The 18,413-nt window shown below is 42.6% G+C and overlaps 1 protein-coding gene across 1 annotated transcript in view; it reads right to left on the bottom strand.

Moving 5' to 3' along the window:
• Nucleotides 1-18,413, bottom strand: part of XKR4 (XK related 4) — a 322,053-nt gene that overhangs the window by 106,464 nt on the left and 197,176 nt on the right. The window lies entirely within an intron of this gene.

The raw sequence follows: 18,413 nt of genomic DNA, 5'->3' as shown, positions 1-18,413 counted from the left end.
TGGCCCTTATTCTTAAAGGTTCCCTTTGAGGAGTCACTGCAATTTTCGTCTTCGTTAAAGCATTCCACTGCCTTGTACTATGAAGAGGGAGGTGAGACACAGGTGTAGAAGGGATTTTCCACCTTGATAATCGACAGACACCCTTCCTGGTCAGTTCCACCATGTGCTCAATGGTCCTCAGCAGATGGACGTCTCCAAGGGCATGATGCAAGTCAAGTTCTAGGACGTATGTGTTTGTAAACCCTCCTGATGCCTTTTTCAAAAACTTTTACTATTGAAAATGTCAAAGCTATACAAAAGAAGAAAAAAACAGTGTATTGAATCCAAAATAAAATTACCCCACTGCTTGAAGAAAATTTCCTGATAATAATCACCAATGTGGTAACCTTAAGTATTGCATATTAATTTTCCAAAAGTGTTTGGAAGAGTATGAGAATGAAAGCAGGCTTGGCAATCCTGAAAGCCAGTGCCATTTCCCGTTGGGTGTGAAAGAGGCTGTCTCTGAATGGTCATCACATTTTATTCTGACAAACTTGTATTTGTTCTTTAATACCATGAAAAAGAAGTCAAATTATCCTATGGAGAGAAAAGACAAGAGGGTATAGATACTACGAAGAAAGTAAAGTGACATAGTCTTTGATCTAATTACTGCTCTGGCTTATCTTGTTCTTTGGGTCATGATGTGCTCATTCCTTATGAATAGTGATGAAGTTCTCAAAATCGGGCCCTTGAGTAACAGGCCGGCACTGTTAGGGAGAGAGTTTCTGAAACTGGTCCTCCTGCATCACCTTTGCTTCTGATCCATCCCCTGAGGGTCACATTGAACAAATCCAATTCATCTTTTCTACACAACGTTTCTAATACTGGAAGACACCTCAGAGTCCCCAGAGATTTCCACTTTCCTCCCCTCCCTTCCAAAAGTCCTAGTGTCCCCAGCCACATGTCCCATGACCCCCCAAGTCCCCTGACACCCTGGTCACTCTCTGAACATGCTTCAATTTCTCCTTCACAGCACTTGGAACTTTAATTACTTCTAAATGTAATATGTATATATACAATGGAATATTACTCAGTTATTAAAAAGAACGAAATAATGCCACTTGCAGCAACATGGATGGACCTGGAGATTATCATACTAAGCAAAGTAACTCAGACAGAGAAAGACAAATATCATATGATACTGAAACGGAGCAGGACCCTATTGTTCTTCCCTGCCCTGCCCCCACCATGTCCTCCGCCTGCCTTTTGTCTGTGGAAGAAAATTAGCCAAAGAATAAGTTTAATCAGAGAAGTGAGAAAATGCAGAAACAGAGGAAAACAGTCCTAGGAGACCAAATAATAATAGTTTAGTCCTTAAGCATAGTCAAGGACCTGTAGTTCCTCCTTAAGGGCCGTGGATAATATTCTGAGCCGTATCCTGGGAGCTGTCTTACAGATACTGAAGAAGGTAACTACATGATGACCAGGCTGTAGCCATGACAGAAGCTGTCACAATTCCAAGAATTGGCCTCAGAGAAATGGAAACAAACCAACCCTGGAACTGAAGATTACCTGTACCTAAAACAATCGAGATGACGCTGGTCAGACCACCGATGACCAATTTCAAGATGCCTGTCAGAGCTGCCTGTGCTGTTTCTGCGTGTAGCCCCCTCCCTCTGCCTATAAAAGCTCTTGCTCCTCGAGTGTCAGCAGGGAGTCGGCCTTTGGACAGGAGTCCGCTCTTCCCCCAGTTGCCGGCCTCCAAAATAAAGCAACCTTTCCCCTACCAACACTTGTCTCTCGAGAACTGACTTTTGAGTGGCGTAACAATATCACTTCTGTGCAGAATCTTAAAAAAGTGACACAAATGAACTTATTTACAAAACAGAAACAGACTCACAGACTTAAAGGGCAAACTTATGTTACTGGGGTAATGGGGGGGGAGGGATAGATTGGGAGTTTGGGATTGACATGTACACATGGCTATATTTAAAATAGATAACCAACAAGGACTTGCTGTACAGCACAGGGGACTCTGCTCAATATTCTGTAATAACCTAAATGAGAAAATAATTTGAAAAAGAATAGATACATGTGTACATATAACTGAATCACCTCGCTGTACACCTGAAACTAACACAACATTGTTAATCAACTATACTCCAATATAAAATAAAAATTAAAAAAATAAATAAAAATTTAAAAATAATATGGATTTATGTTATATTTTCCCTCCCTGTGAATCCAAATCTTTCCCCTGCTATAATTGTCTTGATCAAGTGGACTGTAGGTCAACATTCCTAAGCTGCTTTGCCACAGTTTTTACCGACTTATGTAAAATTGGTTTGTATATTTTCCTTTGTGTTCCATTTCATTCATTCCTTCCATGAATCACATTTGAAAATTTGATTCTGGAACAGAAATAAAAGGCGATTTTGTCTTCCCATCACAGTATTATGGTACAGGACAGTGGCGGGGGGAAGGTAGGGGTTACCAGAGCCACAGGGGCTCGTTTAACATCTATACATCACTGAATACAAAGGTTGCCTTCTTGCTTGAAGAAAGTTGACCAGAAAGTCGAAGTCCTTATAATAATTTTATCTGACTACTTAAAAATTCCAAGGTTACGCCAAAACACACGCATTATATATATAATATATAGTTATACAAGCGTTATATATATGGGTAACATGAATGTGCAAAAGATCTCAGAATTTTAAAAATTCAGAACATGCAAACATTTCCAAAAAAGCCCAAGGAAACTACATATGTAAAGACACAAAGATGAGGAAAACGCCCTGTGTTCTGATAAGAAGTGTATTTGCCTATGTAGCACTCTTGGCCTGAAATGCATTTTGCACGTCATGTTACCTTTTCTTAGAATGACCTTGTCTCTTTTCTCCACTACGGAAATTACAGTTGTGGTTTAAAACTCTGCTGATGCATCTCACCTCAGAAGACCTTCCTTGATGACTCCAACCGAGAATCCTTCCCTGCACCCAACTTGAGCATGCCACTAACACGGGGGCTACCTCACTGGGTGGGTTTATCTGTTTCTGTGCTGGCTTCTGCTCCAGACCTCCAAGGCTGGAGGGCGCTCACTCATCACTGGAGCTCACCATTGAGCACTATTTTCTGTTCACGCTGGGATTCATCAAAGTGTGTTAAGTTGAATTGGGGGGAAAGTCTCAAATTCTATTTCTTTATAATTAGTTATTTTCATGAGACGGACCAAGAGCCTACAGCATATCAGTTTTGGCTTCCAGCTGGAAGCACACAATGGTCTATGCGATTTAGTGGACATTAGCACTATTTAGAGTATTGCACAGTATCAGGAGAGTTTTCTACTTTCTCTAAATCAACAGTGATGGACATCAGGGGTCTTATGCCCACAGCTCAGTCAGCTTGGTCTTTGCTCAAGTCTGTGCTCTGAAAAACGATGACAATAAAGAGGCTTTGCGATCACAATTGGTTCTCTTCCATCTTGTCAATATGTAAATGGTTTACCACATTCTGTCACATTATTATTTTTTCTCACCACCTTCTTTATCGGCTGCCGGAAGGGAAGGTTGGAAGAGAAGAGGCCCAATGAGTGTGAGTAGAAATGTGGACCATGAGACACAACTGTTCCCACCAGTTCCTCACATCACATGGTACAAAAATGTTGCCCCACATGAATGGGGGATGAAAACACAAATCTGTACTTCAGTGTCAGGTTCCTTCCCCTCTGCCACGGCTATCTCCTGGGTGGGCTGTGTGGACACCAGCCCTCCAGTTGTAGAGCGAGTCCCTGAGAGAGGTCTTCAGGGTCTTCAGCTCTTGTTCTACATTTGACCTGTATCATGCAGTTCCACGTCTGCTTCCCCAGAGCGTCCAGCCAGAGGTTTGACTCTAGGGAGATCTGGTTTCATAATAAATTACTTCTCAGAGCAGGGAATTTTGTCCACGTTGACAAATAGCCCCAAACACCTCTCACCTAACTGGTAATACCAGCTGTTCTAGAGACAGAACATCAATGCAGAGAGCAAAGGAAGACTGGTCATATTTGTCATTCAGTTCTAACAAATGGGGACAGATGAGGGATTATTCAAAGAAGCTAGACTATTGTGTCTTTTAATCTAGTAAAGTGCATAGGGAATTGAGAAATAAATATAAAAGAATAAGCTCATGGGTTCTTTTCCACAGAAATTTAGAATGATTGAAGGACTTGTGAAGTGAAGAAGGACTCGTGTTCCAGTGAAAAGTCATTGTGTTCCAGAAACAGGAGCAGAACTGTCAAGTTAACTCTTCTGTGCAGATGTCTTGGTTTGTTTGTGTTTTTAATAGCTGCCAGGACAAGAGCCTTGGAGTTACTTCTTGTGTTAAGCACCCGTAGGTGAGTTTCAAAAAGGGAAGAGGTTTTAAAACGGAAATATTCTGTAAGAAGTTATAATCCCTTTGGTAAGAACTAGTGATGTGGTAGACGTGAGGCCTCAGGTCTGAAACTGAACCCCAGGAGACAAAGAGGCCCCCAACGAGGGACAGCTGTGTAACATGTCCCTGAATCAAAATCAGGACCAAAGAAACTTGGGAGGCGCTGAATTGCACCCTTGGCCGTAGACAGCTATGATGGCAACGTGAGCCTGTGCTGTCTGCCTTCCACGAAGGGCCCTCATCATGGCTGTCTCTGCACCTTCACTCAGTGGATCTGACAAGATGCTTCCACTGTGCTCCATCCAACCCACCAGTGGAGCCTGGGAGCTTACGATGCTGGTCAGAGATGCCGAGGGGATGCCTTGATATGTGACTCCACAAGTTAGCTTTTTTTTTAAATAAATTTATTTATTTATTTTTGGCTGCGTTGGGTCTTCGTTGCTGCGCACGGACTTTCTCTAGTTGCGGCGAGTGGGGGTTACTCTTCATTGCGGCGCACGGGCTTTCTCTAGTTGCGGCGAGCGGGGGCTACTCTTCATTGTGGCGCGCGGGCTTCGCACTGCGGTGGCTTCTCTTGTTGCAGAGCACGGGCTCTAGGCGCGCGGGCTTCAGTTGTTGTGGCACACAGGCTCAGTAGTTGTGGCACACGGGCTTAGTTGCTCTGCTGCATGTGAGATCTTCCTGGACCAGGGCTCGAACCCGTGTCCCTTGCATTGGCAGGCAGATTCTTAACCACTGCGCCACCAGGGAAGCCCACAAGTTAGCTTTTGAATGGTTCTTGGCAGCCATCTGCTGGGTAGACAGAGTCGAGAAGTTCATGGTTGTGAGCTGCCCTCCTAGTCTAATCCAGATCCTTCACATTGCACTATAACACATGTCTACTCTGGGGGAGGGGAGGATGGCTGACGGCCTGTCCCTGGAAAACGACCCTTTGCATACTTGAAGACAAACGCCAAGCAGTCTTGTCTCCTTGGCATCTGTGTTATTATGATTTAACTGGGAAGTATTTTCTCCCCTCTGATTCTGATGGCCACTTAGCTTCTGATCCACGTTTCTTTATCTTAAGGTGGAGAGAACCGTACCTCCTTCACGGCTATGTGAGCGTTAAACAAGAAGGTGTGTCTCGTGCACGTGCTGCGTTCACGGTGTGCAGGGATGTCGCTGCACACCAAGGTTATCGGTGTTCTGGGCTCCTCTATAAGGCCACCTCTTTGACCCTAAAAATTCAGGTGGTTTTGTCTTCAGTTCTTCTTGTTTCCTTTAGGCATTTTATTCTGGGGAGTGTTGGATTTGGCCTTTGCCTGTTCTCCCCGAGGGCAGATACAGAAGGTCACCACTCTGCTGGGAAACAAGGTAGTTTCTACACCTCCTGAGTGTCAAAGGGATCCAGCATGGCGTCCAGGTGGGGCTTGGAGGCGTCACTAAGGTTCTTTTTCTTAGGATTCTGCTTTGCTGTATTAATAAAAAGACAAATAACACCCAACAGGCATAGGTGACCAAGGAAGTTGATGTCAATGAAAAGACATTCATATAGGGAGGATTTAGAAAAGGCCATATTTATGGTTAAAATTTTAGCATAATTACCAATGAATTGCCTTCATTTAAGAAGGAAAAAAGTTTCAAGTCTTCATCATCGAGGATGAAGTATGCAGTAAGCACGAGAGGGTAGTGGCTTAAACACACAGCTCTCATTCCTGCTGACAGGAGATGTTCCCGGTAAACCCCACTCTGAAATGTCGGTGTGTCCAACTCCTCCTCTGAGGTGAACACGTTCAGAAGATGTTTGCCATCTTTACTGTATGACTGACTCATTTCCTGATAGGGTCATTCTAATTTATCGTCCCGTGGAGCATGCTAATGGAAGATAGGGCTTTCCTTACATCACAAAATGACACCAGGAATTCTGCACCAACCTTATCAACATGACCTCATTCCTAAGAATATCTTAATTTTGTAATTTCCTCAGCATTACTGAAGATGTAGACACACAAACACATCTACGTAACTCCCTACCATACCTCACACAAAGACACCCACACGTAACCCACGCCCTCCACATACCTACACAAAATCTAGTCCACTGATTTTCTGAAGATGTAAATTGCATTTAAATTCTCAGCTCCTTTTCATCAATATTTTCCAGGTGCAAAGAGCAACCTGGACTAAATTCACAGCCCCTCACATTACCAACTTCAGACCTAAACATAGTACAGCAAAAGTGATAAGCTAGGGAGGAAAATTCCAAACATTCAGCATGTCTAGCATTATATATCTAGTATGTATTTAATCTACAATTTAATGTGATTGAGATAATCTTTACATTACTTTGGGGAAATGAGATGTATATAACAAGCTTCAGATAGTCCATATTTATGAGGAATACCCCAGTCCTTGAATAATATTTGATCAAATGTTAACTACTGACATAGCTGAATCAGAAATCATTAACAGCTATGAGGATGTTATGCACATATATTCTAATGTTGCATTTTCTTTCTCTTATAGCACATGAAACAGGTTAGCTGTTATCAGATGTTATTTTTACTATCTGAAAAATGCAGAATAAAATCTGAGCAGAACAGCTTTAAAGAAACAACATAAATAAACACTGATCCCAGCAACGGGTATTTTCTTCTGTGGCCTGGCTACAAGCAAAGCTTTAACTATTATATATGTATATACGTTCACTATATATATACATCATAATACACACACATATGTCTATCGATCATCTCTCTCTCTCTCATCAACAGTAGGCACTGACAAGGGACGAAGTTGTACCGTTTGTCATCTTAAATATTCTGTATTGAATATTTTAAACAACAGCCATGACCACAAAACCTTGTTTTGACACCAGAACAGCAAGTTTCTGTTGTCTCCATTATGCCAGTAACAGTAAAAATGACAATATTCTGTCCTATATTTCTACAGGGGAAAATTTCCTAGTGACTGTTGTTTTTAAATTAGATTCTATTTCCCATCAATCATTCCAAGGCGGGAAAAGTGTGCGTTAGGAGGGAACGAATGCATTGCTTGACCTTATGGTTGACCCAAGCGTTAGAGGTCACAGCCCTAAGAGGTCAGTCTGAGCCACGCTGACCCGAGGGGACCGGGGTGCGCTGTCACCCGCGCTGCAGAGCCATCCCCTCACAGCGGCCTGGGGATCACCTCTCACCCAGAGCCCCTAAGCGCTCCAGTGCGCGTGTGCGTGTCGTGCCTCTGCTGTGCCTTTCATGGATATTTGCGATAAGGAAAGAGAGATGGAGGATATCCTCAGGGTCTCCCAGAAATCCTCCAATGGGACAAGAACCTCAACAGCTTTTCCTCACTCACGATACTTTTATTTTTCTCCCCAAAGCAACACTGCCTCTTAGACTAACGAGGCTTTGGCTTTCTCTGCATGTATCTGACCTGTGAGCTGTATTTCCACCTCTCTCTCTCTTGCTCAGATAATTAGAATTAATTTGGGTTCTCAGAGGAGAATAGTACTCAGGGCTAGTAAGATATTAAGAGCTTCTATCACGGTATAGAGCATTCTTATATAGCATGAGCTTACACAACGTGAAAGCATACTTAGTTAGCATCTTGTGTTTGATAAAAAGGACCTTTGATTGATTTTATTTTTAGTCTTCTCTGAAAATAAAATTTACCTATGGGATATGGTTATTTTTGTCTTGTTTAATTTTCATGCATACCTCTCATAATGATACTTATTACATAAACAAGTTCTCATGTATTCCTCAAACCTAGAGTAGGAAAGAATAGAACTTTTTTCTCCACCAAATAAGTTTCCTTGTAATGGGCAGTGTGACCAGGGTCTCTGGGGCTACTTAGTAAATTCAGCTAAAACAGATGAGAAAGTTCTTGAACTTGAAAGGAAGATTCTCTATTCACTCTGAACACCTCATAGCAACTGGGGGCAGAGTAAAAGGGAAAATGGGAGGGTCTGGTCTGGTCACAGAGGGCCTGGTGGGCTCTGTGTGGACTGTATCAGTGAGTAAGGAAGCGATTTGCAGGTCTGAGCAGGTGAGAGACACAATCTGGCCACGAAGTTCCTCTGACAGCGGTGCTGAGCATAGAATGAAGGGGAGCAGAGGAGAATCAGCGCGGTTATTGCAATAACCTCGCAAGTGATATTGTTTGGATCTCGATAGTCGCGGTGGAGAATGAGGCAGATCCTGGGTATTTATTTGGCAGTTAAGGCCAATGGAACTTGCAGCCAGATCAGATGAGGGTGTGAGAGAAAGAGGAAGCAATCTTGATTCCAAGCTGTTTGCCCTGAGCTACTACGGAGATGGAGCTGCCACTTCCTGCAACGAGCAGATTACTGGATGACGATGGACTTCACACGTGGTAATTCTGAGATGTTTTTAAATATCCAAGTGGAGATCTTGGGTAGGCCATGGGATCAGAGTCCCCAATTCAGGCCCACTTAACGATGATTTGGGAGGCATTTTAGAATTTAAAGCCACAAGATGGGCTCACCTTTTTACTTACACTGAGACTGTGCCAACCTCGCTAAGCATGGTGCACCTCCTCCCTAGGCTTGGGTTTGAGGCCCACTGAGAAGGCTTTGCTTAAAAGGCACCAGACCTGAGTACATCAGGCAACCTCGGGACAGGGCATCCAGCTTCTCTCGGGGAGGGTGAGTGCTCGGGGGGTCTTTCCCTTCCCACAGCCTACCTAAGGGGGCGCCGGGGTTATTTCAAACTCCTAGGAGAAAGTTGAATGGTAGGGGCTTGGAATTAATGTGATAAAGTTCCCGTGATGTCGAATCCTAGATGCAAGTGTGGTTGCCTTTTCTCAGAGGATATGCTGACCAAAGTGACACAGGTATCTTTAGAAAGTCCGTCTTTATAGAGTAGCCGGAAATGGCTGGGCCGCCCCTTAATTGAACTAGGAGGATTGGAGACACAGAATCTGGGGAAGCTTCCTGGCGAGTTGAATCCCTGCCCATGGCCCCTTGTCACCCGCGCTCTGGTACGAGATGAGGCTTTTCTCTTAACCCCTATGAAGGCAGCTTGGAAGGGCTGAGGAGTGAATGCCCTGGGTCAGTCCTCTGCCAATGACCAGAGGTATGGTTGGAAAAATACCCCAGCTGCCTCAGGTGCTGTAATTCTGAAGTGAGTCCCTGGGGGGCTTGAGTCCCCGAGGCCCACAGTACGACCTACTCATTGACACCCACCCTTCTGACTGTCCTCCCTTCCCGGTCCCACTTCCCCACCCCCACCAGTGCTTCCTAGAATTGCCTTCAAATCAGCCACTTACACTCAAACCCTCCTCTTGGTCACATCACAGGCTCAAAGCAGCACCCTCAACGATGCACTCTCTTCCTCCAAAATACCACTCGCATGGCATCAGTGCCAGTGGCCCCCAGATGGCCCCCAACGTCCTCTGCTGGGCTCTCCACACTTTCTCTTATCAGGTCTGACGTCACAGGTTATCTGCTCACGTGGAAGTGCACACGTGACCCGCGCAGACTGCCTCCCCGCCCCGCCTGCCCCGTTTCCTTCCTCCTTTGGCGTCGGCTCGCATTTGTCCTCCGGCACCAAGTGCCCAGCCAAGTCCAAGCGCCGCTCCTCCAGGCTTAGCGCAAGCGTTTCCTCACCTCTCTTCCTACCACAGTGATTCTTACTCCCTGAGATTCTATTGAACTCACTCAGCACCCAAATTCTGGACACCCCGTGATCCCTAATTCTTGAGTGAAGAATAGTTCTGTTTTGCATGCAAACTCCGATCAGTGGGAGATAACTGAGTTGGGAAGCATTCTGAGCTGGTCTTCGAGCTCCTTGGCATCAGTAAGTCATGCAATAGGTATTTGGTCGAGTTGCTTCATATGCTATTTATTTCTGACTCTCACTAGATTACAAGTTCCTGAAGGTGATTACTCTGTGATACGTATTTTCTCTCTTTGTTCCTTTCCAACTCATCGGTCTAAATGTAAGTTCATTGATCTAAACTTAAAGCTGAATTATGAGGTTCAAATATATATGTGTGTGTGTATATATATATATATATATAATACATACACACACACGGGGTGCGTCAAGAACCAACATCATCACACACACCCCATACATCACACAGGCTCAGCTGAAAATGCATCTCTGTGGGCTGACAGTTGACAGTTGTGTATGTAATAGCATATAAAGTATTTAAAACCTTTTGTGTTGTTATTCTCTTCTTTGAGCGTTCTGTCACACAGACCTTCCTCTTGTGTCATCATATCATATTTTATTATCAACTAGTGCCTGCCAGCCAATTTTCTTTAAAATCACAACATAAGTCAAGAGAGAATGGGAACGTACATGCATTCTTTCAGGATAGAATTTGAGCTCTTCTGGCAATTTATGAACTAAAGTCATGCATTGTGCTTTGGACTCAATTCAACCACATTTGTGGTCAATGAGACTTGATTTTGTGTTTTACGTCACAGAGGAAAATCCGACTGATTTCACGCTTTATTAAGGGGACGGTTTTAGTTGAGGAAAAATAATAGTAGTAAAAATCTAACATGTTCTTACAGCCTTTGCCTGAACTTCTATTGTGGTTTATGGAAATGTGATTCAGGATGATATATTCAATATTAAGACCAATGTAAGGTTTAATTGAAACTTATAGGGCAGCTTTTCTTAATTTACTGTCTATCGTGTAATTTTTAGCACACTGCATGAAGAACAAAAGACAGCCTACACCCTTCTGTTGTTTTACCATAGCCCAGAATTAAATTAAACTTGCTGACATTAAAAAAAAGGAGGTACCATGCCACCCTGACTTGAACTCCCAATATGGTTTTGAATGGCAGCTGAGGGGTGTACATGGACCCCATCGAGGGAGGCTAAGACAGTATCTGAGCAGTTTCAAGGCTTGCTTTTGTTTTTCAACTTTCGAGAATGAATGCACATAATCAGACAAAGGGAATTAACAAAAACTTTCCACCTAAAACACAGAGGCACTGGGTAAAATGCTTTATATGCATTTTCGCTTTCTTCTCAGGCACTTAATGAAGGTGGTGCTATCTACTCCCTCTGACCCGTGAGGAATCCTCACCATCAGAGGTCGTTTAGGAAGGTTGCACAGCTAGTAAGCAGTTGAGCTCATCATAGATGCCATTTCTGTTGGTCCCCCAAATCCATGCTATCTACACAGAACCAGACCCACTTCAGCACCTTAAGTTATAAAGCAGCCTCAGGTTTCCAGTCCAGGAAAATGTGTCAGCTACCTATGCCTAAATGGCCACTTGCTCATCTTACATCAAAATGTTATCTGGGGAATATTACTCAGCCATAAACAAGAACAGAAGGCTGCCATTCGCAACAGTGTGGATGGACCTAGAGAATATTATGCTTAGTGAAGTAAGACAAAGACAGACAAGTACTGTATGATATCACTTATATGTGGAATCTAAAAAATAATACAAATGAATGTATATGGAAAACAGAAACAGACTCACAGATATAGAAAACAAACTAGTGGTTACCAAAGGGGAGAGGGAAGGGGGCAGGGACAAATTAGGAGTATGAGATTAACAGATACGAACTACTATATATAAAGTAGATAAGCAACAAGGCTATATCATATAGCACAGGGACTCAGAGCCATTCTAAGTCTTACAAAAGTCTTGGTAGTAACTTTTAATGGAGCATAATCTGCAAAAATACTAAATCACTAAGCTGTACCCCTGAAACTAATATAATATTGTAAATCAACTATACCTCGATAAAAAAAATTTTTAATGTTATTTGGGTCAGAACTAACTCGTTCCCTCAATATGGAGTTGAACCTGATATACCTGTGGATCAGAGCAGGCTTTAAAGGGTGAGATTCTCTAGGGCAAGGCTGAGATTCCTATTCTGGGTCCTGACACGGAGCCATCTGCTTGTCAACAGCTGCCTGAGATACTTCCATTTATTTATTATTTAACTTTGTCACAAATAAGCATGAAAATGCTTTAAAGTGTCGAGGAGCGATTGTCTTGACGCCCATGGCTGCCCTGTGACATGCCTCCCAGCCTCTGTCTAACTTCACTTAGGCTGTTGCTGATGAGTTTATTGACCTCATACAGGGGTAATGAGTGGAACCTTGCCGGCGCTGCGGTCTTTCCTCCTAATCTTTGCCCCGGGACTTCTCATTCTTGGGGCCACCCTTGACCAGGGAGGATCAGAGGAATCGCTGGATCAGAACTCCCTCTTCCCTCACCCGGGGGTGTCTAGCCCATTTCCCGCAGTGGAGACCAGCCCCACAGTGCGCCCCGGGCTGGTGGTCCCTCCTTTCTTGTCTCCTATCCCCTGAAACCACCTCTCCAAATAAACCACATGCACACCCTTGGCTCTTGTCTCAGGCTCCGCTTTCTGGCGGATCCAGGCTAAGATGTTTGCCAGAAGTGAATCCAGAGCTTTACTTTTCTCCTCAAGGATTGTGCGGGAGGAGGAACTAGGTAAGTGAAAGTTGCCCAGATTAAAGACGTGAATTAAAAAACAAAATCTGGGAGAGCAATTAGCATTTTTAAAAACAGATCCTTTTTTATTTTTATTTATTTATTTTTTGCGGTACTCGGGCCTCTCACTGCTGTGGCCTCTCCCGTTGCGGAGCACAGGCTCCGGACGCGCAGGCTCAGCGGCTATGGCTCACGGGCCCAGCCGCTCCGCGGCATGTGGGATCACACGGAACCGGGGCACGAACCCGCGTCCCCTGCATCGGCAGGCGGGCTCCCAACCACTGCGCCACCAGGGAAGTCCCCTTTTTTTATTTTTAAGAGGAGATCTCTCTCAAATCCACACGATTTTCTATTTTCATGAAGCCTAACAAAATTCTTACATGTTTCACTTATTGCTCAATTAAGTTTGTCGTCCAGGGCGTGCCACGCCAGCCTATTTCTGTATTCAGTTTTTGTTTCTACCCGGCTCAGGCAAGAGACAAAACGGAAGACATGCTGTTCATAGCAAAAGGAAGACACGTCCTCTTGAATACGGCAGCAGGGTAATCAAGAGTCCCGTGGTTGACTTTCTTATACGACAGGGAGGAAAATACCCTGCCTTTCCTGTCAAGAATAAGAAAAGTACTTGTCCTATTCTCAGAATGACAACAGCATTCAGAGATGAGAAAAGCTAGCAAAGGGTCTTCTTTTAGAAAAATTCCCTCCAAGGTAGTTCAATGTTTTCAGATCATGTGAACTTTTCAGAGCACCCCCCTTCATGTCTACCTAGTTACTGAAAAACCCATTAGTTTACCATCACCTCCCCACCTCCACGTACAGATTCTCTCTCCCATCCTGCTCCTTCCTCCCTGTCTCCCTTCCACTAACTTCTGTCTTTTCTCCATGTCATCATTTAACAGGATATGCTCTTCCTAGATGTTTTCACTCTTCCCCAGCATAAACCAGCAACAAGGAGTAGGATCGTTTCTCAACCTTCATGACACGTTTAAGGACTGCAATTACTAGTTGAGAAACATGGCCTTGATTCATAAAGTATCATAAAGGAATATTAAATTACATGCAGGCCCACTTAAGGTCAAAGAGGAGGATGAGGAAAATACAAAAACTAGTGAAACAAAGAATGTGATTTGATTAATGGGGCATCTTAATTCAAGAGTTGCAGTTGGATTCCAGAAACCTCCATGTGAACATTTCTAGGAACTATAATTTCTTTTCTGTTGAAAGGAAAATCTTGATGGGAAGAGACACGAAGGCCCTTCTCAGATCACGTTGGTCTCCCATCTGCTATTTCCACTGAATTCCTGAATTTACTGAGGGCAGTCACATCCACTTTGGGGGAAGAGCTAGGCATGACGTAACTGCATCCTACAAAAATGTTTTAGACCTAAATATGAAGCGTAATGGTTAAAGTACGCGTTCACAAACTATCAACATTTCCATTAAAACAGACTTAAAATAGACTTGCAAATTCAGGATCGTTTGCTTTATGGAGTTCAGCTATGAAATAGATATGTTCACTAATTTGTTTAACAATAGAATGAATGTTCATTCTGAATCTAATATACACACATCACTATGCTAGTCACTGAGAGATCCAGAAATGACTAATAAACAGTTCTTGACCTCATGGTGTGTATAATCTAGTAATAGGGAACTGCAATGTCGCCCCTTAAAATTATAAATCAAGTATTTAAATAGACTCTGGAATATCTTTCTCTCTCCCCCTCTGGTCTCCATTTCTTTCTTCACATAGGCAACCATGAAAATGTGTTTAATATGCATTCTTTTAATTGGCATTTGTTCTTAAAAAAAACTTTTCACTTAGAAATAATTTTAGACTCACATAGAAGTTGAAAAAATAGTATAGAGTTCCCAAGTGACCTTCCCCAAGAATCCCCCAAAGATAACAACTTACATAATCATATTACAATTATCAATCAGAATTTTGACACTGACACTGGCACAATACTATTAACCAAGCTACACACCTTATTTTGACTTCCATCAGTTTTTATAAGCACATTATTTTTCTTTCTTTGGTGTATAGCTGTATAAAATTTTATCACGTGTGCAGATTCATTAAATTTGTCTTGACAGTCAGGCTAAGGTTGTCCTAAATGAACTCCCTGTGCTCCCATTATAGTTATACTCCACCCTAAACCTAACCCTGGCAACTACTGATCTGTTCTCCATCACTGTAATTTTGACATTTGAAGAATGTTAAATAAACAGAATCATACAGTGTTTAATATTTTGAGATTAGGTTTTCTTCGCTCAACTTGAGATTCATCTAAGTCATTGCCTGTATCAGTCAACCATTTCTCTTGATCGCTGAGTAGTATCCTGTTGTATAGAAGCACCACGGTTTGGGCCAGCTCCCATAGCGTAACGGTTGCCACGTTCACCTCACACAGTTCATCCGTGTACCCTTTGAAGGACATTTGGGTTGTCTCCATGTTTTGGTGATTATAAATATAACTGCTGTAAATATTCAAACGCACGATTTTGTGTGAATGTATGCTTCCTTCCTCTAGAATAAATAACTATAAGTGGGCTTGCTGGGTCACATGGTGAATGTATGTGTAACATTCTAAGAAACTGGCATTCGTTCTTGTATTTGTTCTGTTTGCATGCATTTGCTTATTAAATGGCATTGTATTAAAAATATTTTACTTTCTTTTTCATCCAGTGCCATGTTTTTAAGACCCACAGGTATTGCTACATGTATATCTAATTCATAAAGATATTCCCTTAATTGCTGCATAGTATTGCAAGGAACTCTTTACTGCAAGGAACCCTATAATTAGCCATTTTGTAAAGCAAGTGATTCTTTGGAAAGTGTATACCCCACAAGTAATTTGTTTAGTGAATTTAGGTTTCTACTTATTGGGTTTTCTAATATAATGTGTACCTTTATTACCTTTGGATTTGCTTCATGGTTTTACACATTGATCAAAACATCCTCAGGTACTAACAGCAGCTGTCTAAGTTCAGAAGATGCCTGGGTATGCCCGTCTCAGGGATGTCGAGGTGACGAGTTCAGGAAGTTTAAGATCTCAGTAGAAAGCTTCGAGGGAGCATGACTTCATTATTGTTGAACTCAGTCACTTTGGGTAGAAGGAGCAACCCTTCAGATGCATTAAACCAAGAGGATTCAAATAGCTTTATGAGGTACTGTGGACTCTAATATATATTTTTATAGAACAGCACGTCTTTCCCAAGTTTCTACCCTGAGAGAATTTGGTACTAACGTAAATGATCATTGAGTGCTTGTCATGTGCCAGATACCCTATTAAACCCTATGGGCATTTTCTTATTTTATCCTTGTCTCCTGCCTCTGAAGTAAAGACAATTATTTCCCTCATTTTTCAGGGGAGGAAACTGGATCTTAGTGAGACTGGGTAACTGGAGAGAAGTCACGTAACTACTAAGTGGCACAGCTAGACTTCACTTAACTGCTGCTATACAACCTCATTTATTTTTGTGACAGGTACTGGGAAAAGAGAAATATTATATGCTGATTAAAAAACCACCAGTAATGTCTGATCTGGGTCAAAGATAATGACGATGGTGATGATGACGATAATGACGATGATGATGATTCTATACCATTTATAACCATACCCGATTCATAAAGCCCGTTTACATATATTCTTCCCCTCCATCCTGAAATTAACTCTGTGAATTAGTTGTTTTTCCCATTTCCCGGATTGAGCCTGAGACTTGGTGAGGTTACATGAAAACCAGGAAGTGGTAGAGCTCACATTTAAACCAAACTTCTGTACTCTATGGCTAAAATCTGTTATTACTTCATGTTGCCTCATGTGAGTGTGCTTTTGGTAGTTGAAAATGGGCCGGATATGGAAACACAAAGCAATAGTCTTAATGATAAAATAAGATGATTTATTTTTTTGAGTGGACTGATGAAAGCCTTATCATTTTATAGTCACCTTTTATAGGGAACATTGGGAAACCTTAATGCATCTCAGAGAAAGAACAAGGGAAAGAGAGTCTGTAAAAAGTCTAGGAAGCACAGACTAGAAAATAGAAATGGAATCTTTAGAATCTCTAATTACTAAGTTATGTCAAGTGCAATCATGTTCTCTTTTATTTAGTGTACTACTTTTGTTACTTAAATTTGGTCCATGTAGAATATTTATGTAGACTCCACGGGCTAATTTGGGATTGTGGACCCCTCTTTCCTTCAGCTCTTTCCCTATTCTATTTTTCTCCACGATTTTAAATACATCAACTGTGAACTGCAGCTTCCTGAGGTAGAAGCAGAGACAGAGGCAGAGGCATAAGAAGGTTTAGGAAGCCAACTTTCCTGGTTGAAGGGGAAATGCCATATTATTAAATCAGGAAATTGTGAAGATTCCACACATATTCACTGAGGGTCCACCTCATTCCCAGCAGTGATCTGGGCACTGGAGACAGAGTTGTGAAAAAGACGGTCAGAGTCCCCCATCTTGGGGAGTCTACAGGTTGTGGAGAAGAGACCATGAACAAATACACAAACAAGGTCATTTCAGAGAATTATTTCTGTGAAGCAAAGAAAACAGAGAGAGTGCATGTGTGGTGGGTAAATTCAATTGAGTAGTTAGGGAAGGGTTGTCTTAGGAGGGGACATTGCAGCTGAGATCTGAATGACATGACAGTGCTAGCCCTGAGAAGGTTCAGGGGAGGGAGCTGCAGGAAGAGAAGGGTAAGTGCAAAGGCCCTGAGGTCAGCATTTTCTGCTCTTCAAAGAGAGAAAGAGGGCCACATAGTGGGGTCACTGTGAGTGACAGGAGATGAGGCTGGGGAGGGAGCCGGGCCAGGCTGGGCAGGGCCAGGCAGCCTCAGTAGGCGGCTGTTTCTTGCTTGCTGGGCAGGGCGAACCCACCTAAATGCTCCCTGTGGACCTGGATTGCAGGAGCATGGGTGGAGGCTGCTGTGTTTCTAGAGGCCAAGCTGATGGTACTTTCCAAAGGCCTAGATGTGAGGAGTAAGGAGATGCATCCCAAGGCAACTTAGAAAATCTGGGACACTATTCAAGTATTATTGTGTAATTTGTGACATTCTCTGGGACATTGATATTGTGTTCCTACGTCAACACGGGGATGTCCCCTCTTTACGCACCATGTACTTTTCCAGTAACATCATGAACCTTTCTTTTGAAGCCTAGACATGAAAAATTCCATCCATAGAAATTGGGATGTGAATTTTCCCAAGATTTGGTTGATGCCATCACCACACTATACTAGCATTTTGATCGCAAAACTGTATCTCATTTTCTGCTGCTGGAGTTCACTGTGTGAACTTGGCAATTGGCATCTTATTTGTTCTGGCTGAAAGGTCAGGCAGACTTATTTTTCCCCACGCAAAATGTCACAAAAGTCAAAGTTATTATAGGGAAAATTTGTTTTTACTCTGATATTTTGCTGAGTTCTATGTCAACTATGGTTCTTTATGCGTAAAGAATGTTAATAACGTTTGTGGCAATCATTAAAAAGATACTGTGCTACACTTCTATTCATTAAAGGACACAAATACTATTTGAGTGCAAGGTCTCATTCAGGAATGGCTTTGGCAAAGTACAAGC

Source organism: Globicephala melas, chromosome 17, assembly GCF_963455315.2.
Source record: "Globicephala melas chromosome 17, mGloMel1.2, whole genome shotgun sequence".
Taxonomy (NCBI): domain Eukaryota; kingdom Metazoa; phylum Chordata; class Mammalia; order Artiodactyla; family Delphinidae; genus Globicephala; species Globicephala melas.
Note: the sequence above shows the minus strand (reverse complement) of the source record. Positions and strands in the feature narration are given on the sequence as shown.